A 13,736-nucleotide genomic window follows, 5' to 3' on the forward strand; every position below is an offset into this window, starting at 1 on the left:
AACTTATTATATGACAGTTACAGGAGAACAATGGTGTATTTACTGTTGGTATACAACGAATGAATGGTGACAGCAGGGAATGACGGTGATCAGCTCGTCATGTCTGTGCCATTGCCACAACATTCCCCGGTAATTCTGCAGTGTCTCCTGCCTCACCTCTTAATTTCCACCAAACTGGGAATGAAGGAAGTGGCATAAGAGGAGAAGCAGAAGTGCTTATGGAACAGCGGGAAGAATCTCCAGGTTAATATAGTAGTTCGAAAGAACAACATACACTACTGGAAATAAACTAGGAAAAAGAAGCAGGAATACCAAATCAAAATAGACTGGAATTCGAAAAGTACGCTGAGTTGCTCGATCAGCAACACAACACTTGCGAGAAAGAATAACCTTTCAATACAATCAGAAGGCACCACTGTGATGGGAGGTGCTTTAACCGACTAAGCCACGGCGCCACGCAAAAAGCGAGTTGTCTCGTCCATAGGTGCAATTCCTTAACCACTTGATCACAGGAATTCGAAAATGTGTTTCCTGTATCAACGTTGCTCGTATGAATTGCAATCAAACTCTGCTTTTGCAAAGAAAGCCATTTCATGACTGAACATTCTACTCTGAAAAAGCACAGTAAAAGACAATCTCCTCTTGCATTGGATTCTAAATAATATTTCCAGCTGCTTAAACTGAAGAATGAACTGATATGGCCCATTAACCGTGTTAGTAGGAAACACGCAGAGATTTTCAAACCAAGAGGAACAGGCTCATTATGGTGAATTGACGAGCAGTGGTGTGTGAGTCATTGCAAACAGTCGGCATTAAAAGTGGACCGAATAGCACCGACACTGAGCCTTGCACCACCAGCTCCACACTCACATCCTGCCTCATGCTTCCCAGTCATCAGTACCTTTGACTTTTATTTCTTTATCCTGCGCCACTTCTCAACTTATTCCCGATCGCTTTCAGGGGACGAATTGGAACACGCAATTATTAGAAATGCATTTCTGGGATGTAGTTGCCTTTCAATGCGATAAGATTCACTGCCCATCCCTAATTAACCCTGCGATGGAGAGGGTAAGTTACTTTTGTTAACTCTTCAACTCCTTCGCATGGAGGTAGACATGAAACCACAAGAGATGGAGTTCCTGGATTGAGAACCAGTAACACTGAAGGAACACCAAGATATTTGCAACTCAGAAAGGTGAGTTGATTGGCGAGGCATTTGGTCGGGTAAGGTAACTCATCCTGAGAAGAGCAGACTGACTCCACACTGACAATGTAACTCACCCAGAGAAGCTGAGATTGGCCCACTCCGTCAATGCCACTCACCCAGGGAACGGCGTTCTTAACACAGCCTGTCAATACAATTCAACCAGGAAATTGCAGACTGACCATACTCCATCTAAGAGAATACTGACCCCATTCTTTCTGTTTGACACTTCCATGAAAGAGAATCCTGGCACAACTCAGTCAAAGTCACTGTCCCTGGGAAGAGCAGGCGGAGCCCACTCTGCCAATGTATCTCACTGAGGGAAGAGCAGACCGAGCTTACTCCATCAGTGTCACGAACTCAGGAAGGAGCAGTCTGAAGCCACTCTGTCAATGCAACTGACCCAGTTAAGAGCAGATTGTACCCACTCTGTTAATTTAACTCACCGAGGAAAGAGCAGACTGACCCCGTTCTTTCAATGTAACTCACTCAGGGAAGAGCAGACTGAACAAACTCTGCCAGACCCCAGTCTCTGCAGGTACTTCAGCCAAGGAAAAGCAGAATCACCCCTAATGTTCAGTGCATATCACCAAGGGATGTGCAGACTGACGCAACTCTGTCAACTTAACTCATCCAGGGAAGAGTAGACTGACCACATGCTGCCTATGTCCATCAACCAGGGAAGTGCAGACTGAACCCACTCTGTCTCTGTCACTTGACCGAGGAAGAGCAGATTGAACTACTCTGTCAATGCAACTCAACCAAGAAAGGACAGGCTGACGCGGCTCTGTCAATGTTACTTATTCAGGAAAGAAATGCCTGATACGAATCTGTCAATGTAATTCAATCAGGGACGAGCAGACTGACCACATACCGTCCACGTACCTCATCCAAGGGAGGCAGGTTGACTCACTTTTTCAATGAAACTCACTCGGGAAAGAACAGACTGACGCCGGCGGCTCAATGTCACTGACCCAGTGAAGAGCAGACTGACCCCATCATGTAAATTTAATTGATCCAGGTAAGAGCAGACAAAGGCCAATCCGCCACGATAACTCACTCCGTAACGAGCAGATGTAAACCACTGTTAATATCACTAATCCAGGAAAGAGCAGACTGACGCCAACCTGTCGATGTAACTCAGGGAGAAAGTGAGGTCGGCAGATGCTGGAGATCAGAGCTGAAAATGTGTTGCTGGAAAAGCGCATCAGGTCAGGCAGCATCCAGGGAACAGGAGAATCGACATTTCGGGCATAAGCCCTTATTCAGGAAGTGTGTTCCTGAAGAAGGGCTTATGCCCGAAATGTCGATTCTCCTGTTCCCTAGATGCTGCCTGACCTGCTGCGCTTTTCCAGCAACACATTTTCAGTAGCTATCGATGTAACTCACCCAGTAAAGAGCAGGTTGACCTCATTCTGTCTATGTCACACACTGTAAATATGACACATAAATGGAAAAGCAGACTTACCCCACACTTTCAATGTAACTCGGTCAGAGAAGGGCAGTCTGACTCCACTTTGACAATGTAACTCACCCAGAGAAGAACACACTGACACACTGAGTCCAAAAATGTGCAGGTCAGGTGAATTGGACATGCTAAATTGCCCGTAGTGTTAGGTAAGGGGTAAATGTAGAGGAATGGGTGGATTGCGCTTCGGCAGTTCGGTGTGGACTTGTTGGGCCGAAGGGCCTGTTTCCACACTGTAAGTAATCTAATCTAATCTAATCACTCTGTCAATGCAACTGACCCAGGGAAGAGCGGTCTGAACTCAATCTGTCAATGCAACTCAACCTGTAAATTGCAGTCATACCGCATTCTGTCAATACTAGCCATCCAGGGAAAAACAGACTGACACCACTCTGTCAATGTAACTCACTCAGGGAAAAGCAGGCAGACCCCACACTGTCAATGTAACTCCACCCAGACAGAGAAGGATGACCCCACGCTATCAATGAAACTCACTCAGGGAAGAGCAGACTGATCCGATTCTGTCAATGAAACACTCGTAGGGAAGACAAGCCTGACCTCACACTGTCAATGTAACTCACCCAGAGATGAGCAGGCTGTCTCTGTTACTCACCCAATGATGAGCAAACTGATCCCACTTTCAATGTAACTCTCCCAGGGAAAGGCAGACTGAACCAACACAATCTATGTAACTTATACAGCGAAGAGAGTACTGATGCATTCTTTCTGGTTATCTCACCCAGGGAAGAGTAGACTGTCACGACTCTGTGAAAGTAACTCGCCAAGGGAAGAGCAGACTGGTTCCAAACTGTTACAGTAACTAACCCATGGAATAATAGTCAAACCGCAGACCCTGAATGTACCTCTCACAGAAAAGATCAGACTGACTCTATTCTGTGAATATGAATCATCGAGGGAATAGCAGATGGACCCCATTCTGTTAAGGTAACTCGCCCAGGTAAGAGCAGTCTGACCTCACGCTATCAATGTAACTCAACCAGAAAATTGTAGGCGCCACTCTGTCAACGTAACTGACCGAGGGAAGAGTAGACTGACCCCACCCTGTCAGTGTAACTCATCCAGGGTAGAGGAGACTGACTCGGCTCTGCTCAAGTAACTCACAAAGGGAAGAGCACACTCACTGCACTCTGTGAATGTAACTTCCTCAGAAAAGAGCAGACAGACCCCATTCTGTTGTGGTAACTCGCCCAGGGAAGAGCATACTGACCCCTCTCTGTCAGTGTGACTCAACGAGGGGAGACCAGACTGACCTCACGCTATTGAAATAACTCAAAGAGGAAATTGCAGACTGACGGCACTCTGTCAATCTAAGTCAACCAAGAAAGAGCAGACTGACACCACGCTATCAATGAAACTCACTCAGGAAATAGCAGACTGACGCCACTCTGTCAATGTATCTCACTCAGGGAAGAGCTGGCTGACCTCATTCTGTCTATGTCACTCAGCCAAGAAAGAGCAGACTGAACTGATTCTGTCAATGAAACACATGCAGGAAGAGGAGACTGAACTCATTCCGTCAAAGTAACTCAGCGAGGGAAGAGCAAACTGATCCCATTCTGTCTATGCCACTCACAGAGGGAAGAGCAGGCTGAACACACTGTCAATATTACTTACCCAGCGACGACAGCACTGAACCCACACTTTCTGTTGAACTCACCCAGCGAAGAGCAGATTGTCACGACTCTGGGAAAGTCACTCACGGAGGGAAGAAAAGACTGACCACAATCTGTGAATATAAGTCACCCGGAAAGGAGCAGGCTGATTCCATTGTGTTAATATAACTCACCCAGGAAAGAGCAGACGGAGCCCACTATGTCAATGTGACTCAACCAGAGGAGAACACAATGATCTCACGCCATCAACGTAACACCACTAGGACTTTGCAGACTGACCGCACTCTGTCAATGCAACTCGACCAGGGAAGAGCATACTGACACCACGCTATCAAAGAAACTCAACCTGGAAAGTGCAAACTGTCGCCACTCTGTCAATATAATTCACCCAGGGAAGAGCAGGCTGACCCCACACTGTCCAAATAACTCACTCCGTGAAACGTAGACTAACGCCACTCTGTCAATGTAACTCACCCAGGGAAGAACAGACTGACATCACTCAGTCAGAAGACTCACCCAGTGAACACCAAACTGACCCCCACCCTCTCAGGGTAACTCAGCAGACTGATCCCATATGGTCAATATAAGTCGTTCACTGAAGAGCAGTCTGACCCCACTCTGTCAATGTAAATCATACAGGGAAGATCAGACCGATCCTATTGTTTCTATGTCACTCACCCAGTGAAGAGCACACTGACTCCACTCTGCCAGTGTAACTCTCCAAGGGAAGAGCAGACTGAACCCACACTGTCAGCATAAACTATCGAGCAAAGAGAATACTGATCCTGCTCTTTCAGTTTAACTCACGCAGTGAAGAGCAGACTGTCACTATTCTGTTAAAGCAACTCGCCCAGGGAAGTTCAAACTGACCTTACTCTATCTGTGTAACTGACCCAGGGAAGAGCTACTAACGCTATTTTGTCAATGTATCTCGCTCAGGGAAGGACAGCCTGACCCCTCTCTGTCCATGTAACCTACCCAGGAAAGAGCAGACTGAGCACTCTGTCTATAAAAGTCCACAACAATCCTCTGAATTACAATCGATCCAGACCCTCTCCACTTCCTTATCTGTGTAACCGTGTGTGTTCCATGGCTATTCCAAATAACCTGCAAACGACTAGAATGTGGTAGCAAACCAGGGCGCCGGCGCAAAAACTCGCCGAATGTGCAAACTCCACTCAGGCAGTCACCCCCACCTGGAATGGAAACCAAACCCGACAGCAGTCATGATTAGAAAATGTCTAAATAGAAACCTGGCAAAAAGAATAGCGCCCCTGAGAGCGGCAATGATTTTGAATATTAATTCAGGTTCTCTTACTGCAATTACATTCCATTGTAATCACTGCAAAGCTTCTTCAAAGCAGATCACGCCCTTGTTCTTTTTCAGAGTTCATACATCCCGCTTTCATGCACCTTAACCTAATCATATTTCTGACTTTACGAATGACATCATAACAGGTTGGGAACTAAAAATTGAGCTTTTATCGGTATCCACTGATGTTGATAGTTATCATACAGAATATTTGAGTAAGACTTGCTGCGCTTGCGGGCAGTGTATTCGCGGGATTTTGGCGTTTCATTTCATTTTGTGTTTACTCTTTCAGTTTCGTCCTTTCGAGTTTATTGTGAAGAATTCTGAAGAAGACTTTTTGAAGTCGAAATGGTAACTGTGTTCTCTGTCTAAAGACAGACGTAGTTTTACCTCTGCTCTCTTATAAATTGATCCCCTTCTGACCTTTGCAATGAAATAGGGTGCATTACACTTATTCGGTTTCAGTTTCAAAATCAAGAGAAACAAGACGGAGAGAATGTAAAAGCACGCAAATCACTGATTTGCTAAGAGAATTTTTGTAGCATTGATGGGTATGAAGGGCAGATTAAGGTAACTTTTCAAGAACATTTAGTTCGTGTAAGTGGTATGTGACCTTTCTCCGAAATATATCTTACCATTCTCCCAGTACATTTATTTCACTCCCAGAAAACATTGATTGTGTTCTGTTTTCACTTTGTATCGCCATATCTGTCTTCTGGTCGACCGGAAGCAACTTGAATTTGCATCTGCATTGATTGAGTTTTCGCTATTTCTTTTGACGAGCAAACCTCTGCATAATACAACTCCATTCATGCTGATGGATAAGACTTTCAAATTAATTACGGTTTGTGGATCGAGAGCAATAATGAAATGATCCGCTGGCGAACAGATGTCACTACGCCCCATTCTTACATCGGGCCTGAAGCGGTCCATTGACAGAGTCTACAGACAAGAAGTGTCGAAGTGACTAGTGCTTTGTTAGTTTTAATTTGATACCTATGGTAGTCCTGTTTTGGTGCGGACGTGTGTCAACATTTCTGGCGCTAGAGCCAATATTTAAGTCACATCTACTCCATGGAGTGTCTTCTCATATCTGAACACGATGACATGAAAATACCTAGAAATGATAGCTAAGGTTTTTTTTCCATTAAACTGGGAAGATATTTAACCGTGTAATTCAGACAGCCAAGATGAATATTTGGCAGTCGGTTCTTCAAGCTGAGATCTCCATACCAACTGTTCCAATGAAGGTCATAGATAAGATGCCCATCCATAATGTTTTGTAAATTTTAGCGTGAACAACAACCTATTGTTCTGAACAATGGTACACCACAAGCAGAGGGCGAAATCCACTTTTCATGATTAATTTTCAATTTCAGTTCTTAATGCACAGTTACGTACGAATGTGGACGGTGGATACCCTTTAATATTCGATTGTTAAGATCTCCAGAGTTTCTACTCTGTTGACCCATTCTTCTTCCTGGCAGCTGCATTGATGGGACAAAACAAATGGTGTCACAGTACGCTCTAAACATTCGCTGATACTATATTTACTTTCGTTCTACTCTTTTCTTGTCCGGCTTCTGAATTAAACAATGTTTCAAATTTTCTTGTTTTCGAATTCGTTAATATTTGATCCTGTTTATCTCTTATCTCGTGTTTCCAGAGCTGTCTATTAATTCTTGTCTTTTGGCTTTGGCGTGGCCGTCTGACAGTTTACTTGATCCGCTTTGAATGGAAGTTTTTGCTGAACAATATGAACTATCCATTCAAGTGGACCTAGGAGACTTTCTGGGCGAGATCAACCACTATTCCACGAATAATTCTGAATCTAATCCACTTGGAGCACAGTCAACAATTTCTTGCGATATCGAGTTGAACACTTTTGCTTCGTGATATCATGTACTGAATTTATGTATGTATATTGAAAGCAAGAAGAAAACGTGCTGTAAATTCTGGAGAACGAACTAGAAGTGGAGGCTACAACTTCTAAAAAGGATCAGGAAGATCACCAAATGGAGATAATGAGGACAGAAGATGCTGGAAAGTCAGAGTCGATTAAAAAAAAAAACTGGAGCTGGAAACAAAAACCACAGCAGTTCATGCAGTATCAGAGCAGCAGGAGAGTCGACGTTTCGAGCAGGACCCTGAGTCAGGACTAGGAAGGGGGAACGATGCTGACACATAATTACAGGGAAGGGTGGGGCTTGTGGGACAGGTAAGTAGGATGGTGATGAATGGGTGCAGGTAGTAGGAGCATGAGGTTGGACAGTAGCGGCCGTGGAACGTATTGGTGGGAAGGAAGATGGGCACGTTAGGTCAGTTCCAGGGTATAGGGCAGAGAGGGAGGGCTAGATCTGCGATGAGGTGGGTGATGTGGAGATTTCGAACCTGATGATTTCTATGTCGAAGCCTTAAGTTTGTTAGTGTCTGAGTCGGAAGGTGAAGTGTTCTTCCTTCAGTTTATGTGTGGCCTTAATTTGACAGAGGAAATGTTCCAGATTAGATCCGTCGTTGGGAGAGTGGGAGGAGAATTTGAAATGGCTGGCAACCTGGAGTTCGACTTGATTTGGAGCCACGGATGCTTCTGAAACTGTCCCCGAGTTGTTCTTGATCTTTCAGGGTGCAAGACCTGCTGCCGCACCTCACCTCGCAGTGTCCTCTCCTGACCGAGGCCAACCAAATTTCAGTTTTCATAGGTACGGGGAAACAGGAAACCCAGTGTTGACAAGTACTGTTACAGTCTGCAAACACTGCTACTGTCCAGGAAACCGCCGAAAACGAACCTGACCAAGGGTTTGTGCTTGGGATAAAAGCAAACCAAAGCTTGTCAGCTCTCCCATCCATTATAGTCTGTAATGTCAGCTCCATGGACAACAATTAGACTGCATTCCACTGCGGCAGGCTTCTCAGCGTGAGTGTAGGGACTGCTGCCACTTTGTTTTCATGGATACATAGCTTAGCGACAGAGTTCCAGACACGTGCATACAGCATAATCGTCGTGCATTGTTCCCGCTGACAGTAAGGCAACACAGCGCAGGAAGGCTCCAGGTGAGAGTCTGTGTGTCCACATCAGCACGAAATAGTGCAAAGATTCTGTCCTCGTCTCCAGTTACTGCTCATCACTGGTGCTGTTGGTGATTTTTGGATGCAGACCATTTTATTTGCCATGGGAATTCACTGTTGTCCTTATAGTCGGTGTGTACCTCTATATTCCTTGCAGTGCTAAAGGCTCAGGACGAATTCTATGAACTGTATAAGTGCATAGCTGTTGGAATATTTGCTGTTGCTGAGGTTTTAACCATGTGAATCTCAAGTCTGTGTTCCCGAAATTCTTTCAGCATATGGACTTTGCGTTGAGAAGAGGATGCAAGCTGGAAAGTATTTGGGCAAACATCCTCAATGCAAACAGACAGATCCTGCCTGCACTTTGGCTCCTCAGACAACATCACTGCAATGCTAATTCTACCATTCTACTGTCTGATATGTCAACCCGATTCTGAAGCAGGTGAAATCCTGGCCAGCAGGAGCCATTTCTGCTCGTCAAGAATGCTTTGAGCACACTGATGATTCCATCACCTTAGAGGAGTACGCGATATCAATGATTTACTGCATTAGTAAGTGCATTGAGAACGTTACTGTGTCTAAGACAATCACCTCTTTCCTCAACCAGAAAGCGAGGATGACCACAAAAGTGTGTGCACTGCTGAGAACCCGTGATTCCACCTTGAGAGCACGTAACAACTTGGCATTGACAACAGCGAGAACCAATCTTGACCGGGCCATCAAAGAGGCAAAGAGTGCACACGTGCAGAGAATATGCAGTCTCTTTCAGGACAGTGAGATGCGGAGCCATCACCAAACACAGCATAGCATCGCCTTCTGGTGTTAGTGATGCCTCCCTCCCGGATGAGTTGAACAAATCTCTGCATGATTTGGACCATGAAACTATGTTGCAGCGAGGAATGACCAGGCGCTGTCTCTTACCACGACTGACATGAGGAAAACTCAATGTAGAGTTAACCCATGAAAGGCTACTGGACGGCATAACATCCCTGGAAGAATGCTCAGAGGATGCTCTGACGGATGTTTTCACGGACACCTTTAAGATCTCCCTGAGTTGTGCCATCGTTCCAACGTGCTTCAAGTCACTATCATTGTCCCTGTGCCGAAGACGTCTTCAGTGTCCTGCCTCAACGACTGCCGCCCCGTTGTGTTAACACTCATCATCATGAATTGTTTCGAGAGGCTCTTGATGAGACGTATCAAGACTCTGCTGCACTACTCTCCTCCCTTACTGGAAACTCTGTAGTTTGTGTATCGTCCCAATCGCTGAACACATGATACCATCTCTGCAACCCTCCATCTGGCACTCACCCACCTAGAAAGAAGGACATCTACGTCAGATTGCTGTTCATGGAATTCAGTTCCACACTTAACAGTGTCATTCCTCAGCACCTGAATGGAAAGACGTGTCTGCTGGGCCTGAGTGTCTCCTTCTTTGACTGGATCCTATACTTACTGACTGGGAGACCAGTGTCAGTCCGGATAGGGAACAGCATCTCCAACAGCATCACACTGAGCACGGAACGCCCAAAGCTGTTGCTCGGTCCACTACCTTTCATTCTGCTTTCACGTGGCTGTGCACGATGTCCAGCACATATTATATAAGTAATTCGCTGTTAACATGACGATAGTGGATCTCATCAACAGGACCGATGAGTCAGCATACAGAGAGGAGGTGCAGCAGTGAAAGTACTGCTGCCGAGACAACATCCTGTCTCTAAAAGTGCATTAAACGAAAGAGATGGCTGTTGACTTAAAGACGGCACAGAGCCATCACACTTCGCTTAACATCGATGTTTCCCCCATGAAGATGGAGAAAAGCAACACGTTTCCTTGCGTCCATCTGGTGGGTAGTCTCACCTCATCCCCCAACACAAGCTACATATCTAAGAAAGCAAAGCTGCGTCTCTAGTTCCTGAGTAGGTTGAGGAACGCCGATCTCCCACATGCTGCCCTCACCACGTACTACAGAGGGTAAATTGAGAATGTCCTGAGCAGCTGCATCAATGCCTGCTTTCGGAATTGCACCAGGTCAGGTCGTAAGAACCGACAGGTGATAGTGATGATAGCTGAGAATGTCAGCGGTGCCTTTTTCGCTGCATCAAAAAATGTGCAACCCGAACTGCATCCGCAAAGCTAACAGCATTTTGGACGACCCTGCACATCTTTGATTCAAATTCTTTGCACTCCTACAATCTGGCAGAAAATAGAGGAAAATTCAGTCTCTTACCGCTAGACTGTACAATTGCTGCTTCCCCCAAGCCTTCAAGCTTCTCAACACTGTATGATCACACTCTCTTCCATTTTCAGTTTCTGGACGAGTTTTTTGAATGGCAGATAAAACAATATTTTTTTAATGATCATTCATTGTTAAATTGTGATTTGTCCACCATTATCTCGATTGTCTTTTCTTGTCAGGAATTACTGCACAGTCTCACAGGTATGGCACTTTTTATGCACTTCATGCCGCTCTGTGTATGACTGTACTGTCGTGTAGACTGTGTTCAAATGGTACACTGGTCCTGGAGGAACGCTGTTGTTGTCCCAGATATATATGGTAGAAGTCACAAATAAAGCTACTCTACGCTCGCTCTACATTGCTCTACTCTCACTTATCTCAGTCTAAGGCCTAAAATAATCATGAGAGTTTTACCTGGATTTCCGTGAACATGATTTACCGCATCCACTGCTCCTGGTGTGGTCTCCTCTACATCAGAGAGACCTACCGCAAAATTGCGGACCGGTTCAGGGAATATCTATGGTCTCCTTAGCTTTTCCCAGTCTATACTTAATGGCAAGGTTCTGGGAAGTGTTGCTGAACACAGAGACTTTGGAATGCAGGTTCATAATTCATTGAAAGTAGATTCGCATATCGATAGGATGGTGAAGAAGCTCCTTGGTCTTCTTTTCTTTATTGGTCAGAGCATTGAGTACAGAAGAGGGGAGATTATGTTGCGAGTATACAGGACAATGGCAAGACCACGTTTGGAATATTGTGTGCAATTCTGGTCTCCCTCTTCTCAGAATGATGTTGTGAAACTTGAACAGGTTCCCATAAGATCGACAGAGGTGTTCCCAGGGTTGGAGGATTTGGGGAGAGGCTGAATAGGTTGAGGTTGTTTTCCCTGAAGCATCGAAGGCTGAGGGGAACCTTTATAAGTGTTTATGAAATCATGACGGACAGGAATAGGATAAATACAACAGATCTTTTCCCTCGGATGGTGGAGTCCAGATCGAGAGGGCTTTCATGTTTATGGTTAGACATGAAAGCTGTACAAGGAACCTAAGGAATAACATTTGCACGCAGAGGGAGCATGTGCATGATATGAGCTGCCAGTGGAAGAGATGGAGTCTGTTAGTCACCTGGAGGATACTATGAATAAGAAGGGTTTAGCGGGATATTAGCTGAGTGCTGGCAAATGGGAATAGAGTAGGTGAGGATATCTCGTCTGCATGACAATGTAACTGAGGGTTCCTTGCTCTACATTTGTATGACTCTGTGACTGTATTAGTCTGGAATAATCACAAATTGTGGGTCTGAAATATTATCTCAAATTGTCTTTCAACAGATCGTAGAAAGTGAGGCATTCATCGCCGACAGTTACATGTTTTGTATTGCTTCTTACTTTGCTTCATTCCGGCCCACGCATTGGAATTTCGCAACAACTCATCACGTGTGTCGACCCTCATTCATGTTGTTGGCTTTCTTTTGTTTCGACATCTCGTTTGTTCTTTCAAATGCCTGGGCCATTTTGAAATTACTTCAGAATCTTTACGTTCGAAAATCGATTTTAAACTAAACGCCTCGCTCAAGCTTTTTGATATGCGAAATCCCAAGTAGAAAGCAGTGGATTTCAATGGACACAACGCTGTGAGCAAGATTTGAACCTGCGTGGGGAATCCCCCGTAGGATTTCGAATCCAACGCCTTAACCACTCGGCCATCAACAGCCGCTTTGCTATTTTGTGCTTTCATCATAAAACACCGGAATCCATGAAATAGCTCAGATGTTGAAAGAACAATTTATCAAGACACAAAGATTTCGCCAAAACCTTTGCAGTGACCCAGGTGAAGGTTACATTCGTCGGTTGACCAGCTTTCACCGCAGCCTGGATTCTGACACAGATGAACTTGTGAGAATGTTTCTTCGTGGAGTTATAGAGTCAAGCACTTTGCACCACAAAGGATTTATTTGCCTCATTGCACATGATCGATTTTGACTCACTTGTCCAACACCTGGTGTCGAAGTGGATATGCTAATAAGTTTTAATATTCAGGCAATTTGGTACCAGAAACATTCATGCTAAATACCTGAACACTGGCTTACATTCGAAAAAAAATCGTAATTAGAACGAATTCGGAAACGATTGACAGTAATGGTTCCAAGAATGAAACTCTTAAGTTCTGACATCAGGTACAGAACTTGTGAGCGCAAGAGGGGAAGATTGACCAAAGATTTGGAACTGGAAACCGTTTTGACTGAATCATTTGCATTCTTTTTGCGTGGAAACTGATCTTTTGTTCTAACTTGACCATGCTGGACAGATATCCTAAATTAATCTCGTCCCATTTTCCAACATTTACCCACATCCCTCTAACGGTTGTTACTCATATTCCCATCCAGATGCTATTAAATTTTGCAGCTGAACCCGTCTCTACCACTTTCTCTGCCAACTCATTCTAGACACGCCTGAAAAAGTTGCCCATTTGGTCTCTTTTAAATCTTTTCCCTCTCATTTTAAACCTAATCTTTCTAATTTTGCACTCCCTCGCCAGCAGGAAAGCAGCTCTTCTGGTCACTCTATCTATGCCCGTCATGATTTAATACAGAGCAACGAATTGACTTTATCATACTTGTCAGGTGGGAAAGGTCTGTAGATTTTTCTTCCAAGGTAACAATTTGAAAACTGATTGATGTAGAAAGTCCGACGTACAGAATTGTAGAAATGCATCTTGGTGTCGTTTTAATAAGTCATTGAAGTATAGCAGCAGTTACAGAAATCTGTTGTGAAAGCTGCAGAATGACAACCTTTCCACCTGAAGGACTTTAGG

The 13,736-nt window shown here is 44.7% G+C and overlaps 1 non-coding gene across 1 annotated transcript; it reads right to left on the minus strand.

The window, feature by feature from the left end:
• Positions 1 to 12,551: 12,551 nt before the first annotated feature.
• trnas-cga (transfer RNA serine (anticodon CGA)) lies at positions 12,552 to 12,635 on the minus strand. Its single transcript has one exon. It is a non-coding gene; the product is annotated as a tRNA-Ser (tRNA).
• Between the last annotated feature and the right edge of the window lie 1,101 nt (positions 12,636 to 13,736).

Source organism: Chiloscyllium plagiosum, unplaced genomic scaffold (assembly GCF_037043375.1).
Source record: "Chiloscyllium plagiosum isolate Xiang-an unplaced genomic scaffold, Cpla_swu_hap1 HiC_scaffold_70, whole genome shotgun sequence".
NCBI lineage: Eukaryota > Metazoa > Chordata > Chondrichthyes > Orectolobiformes > Hemiscylliidae > Chiloscyllium > Chiloscyllium plagiosum.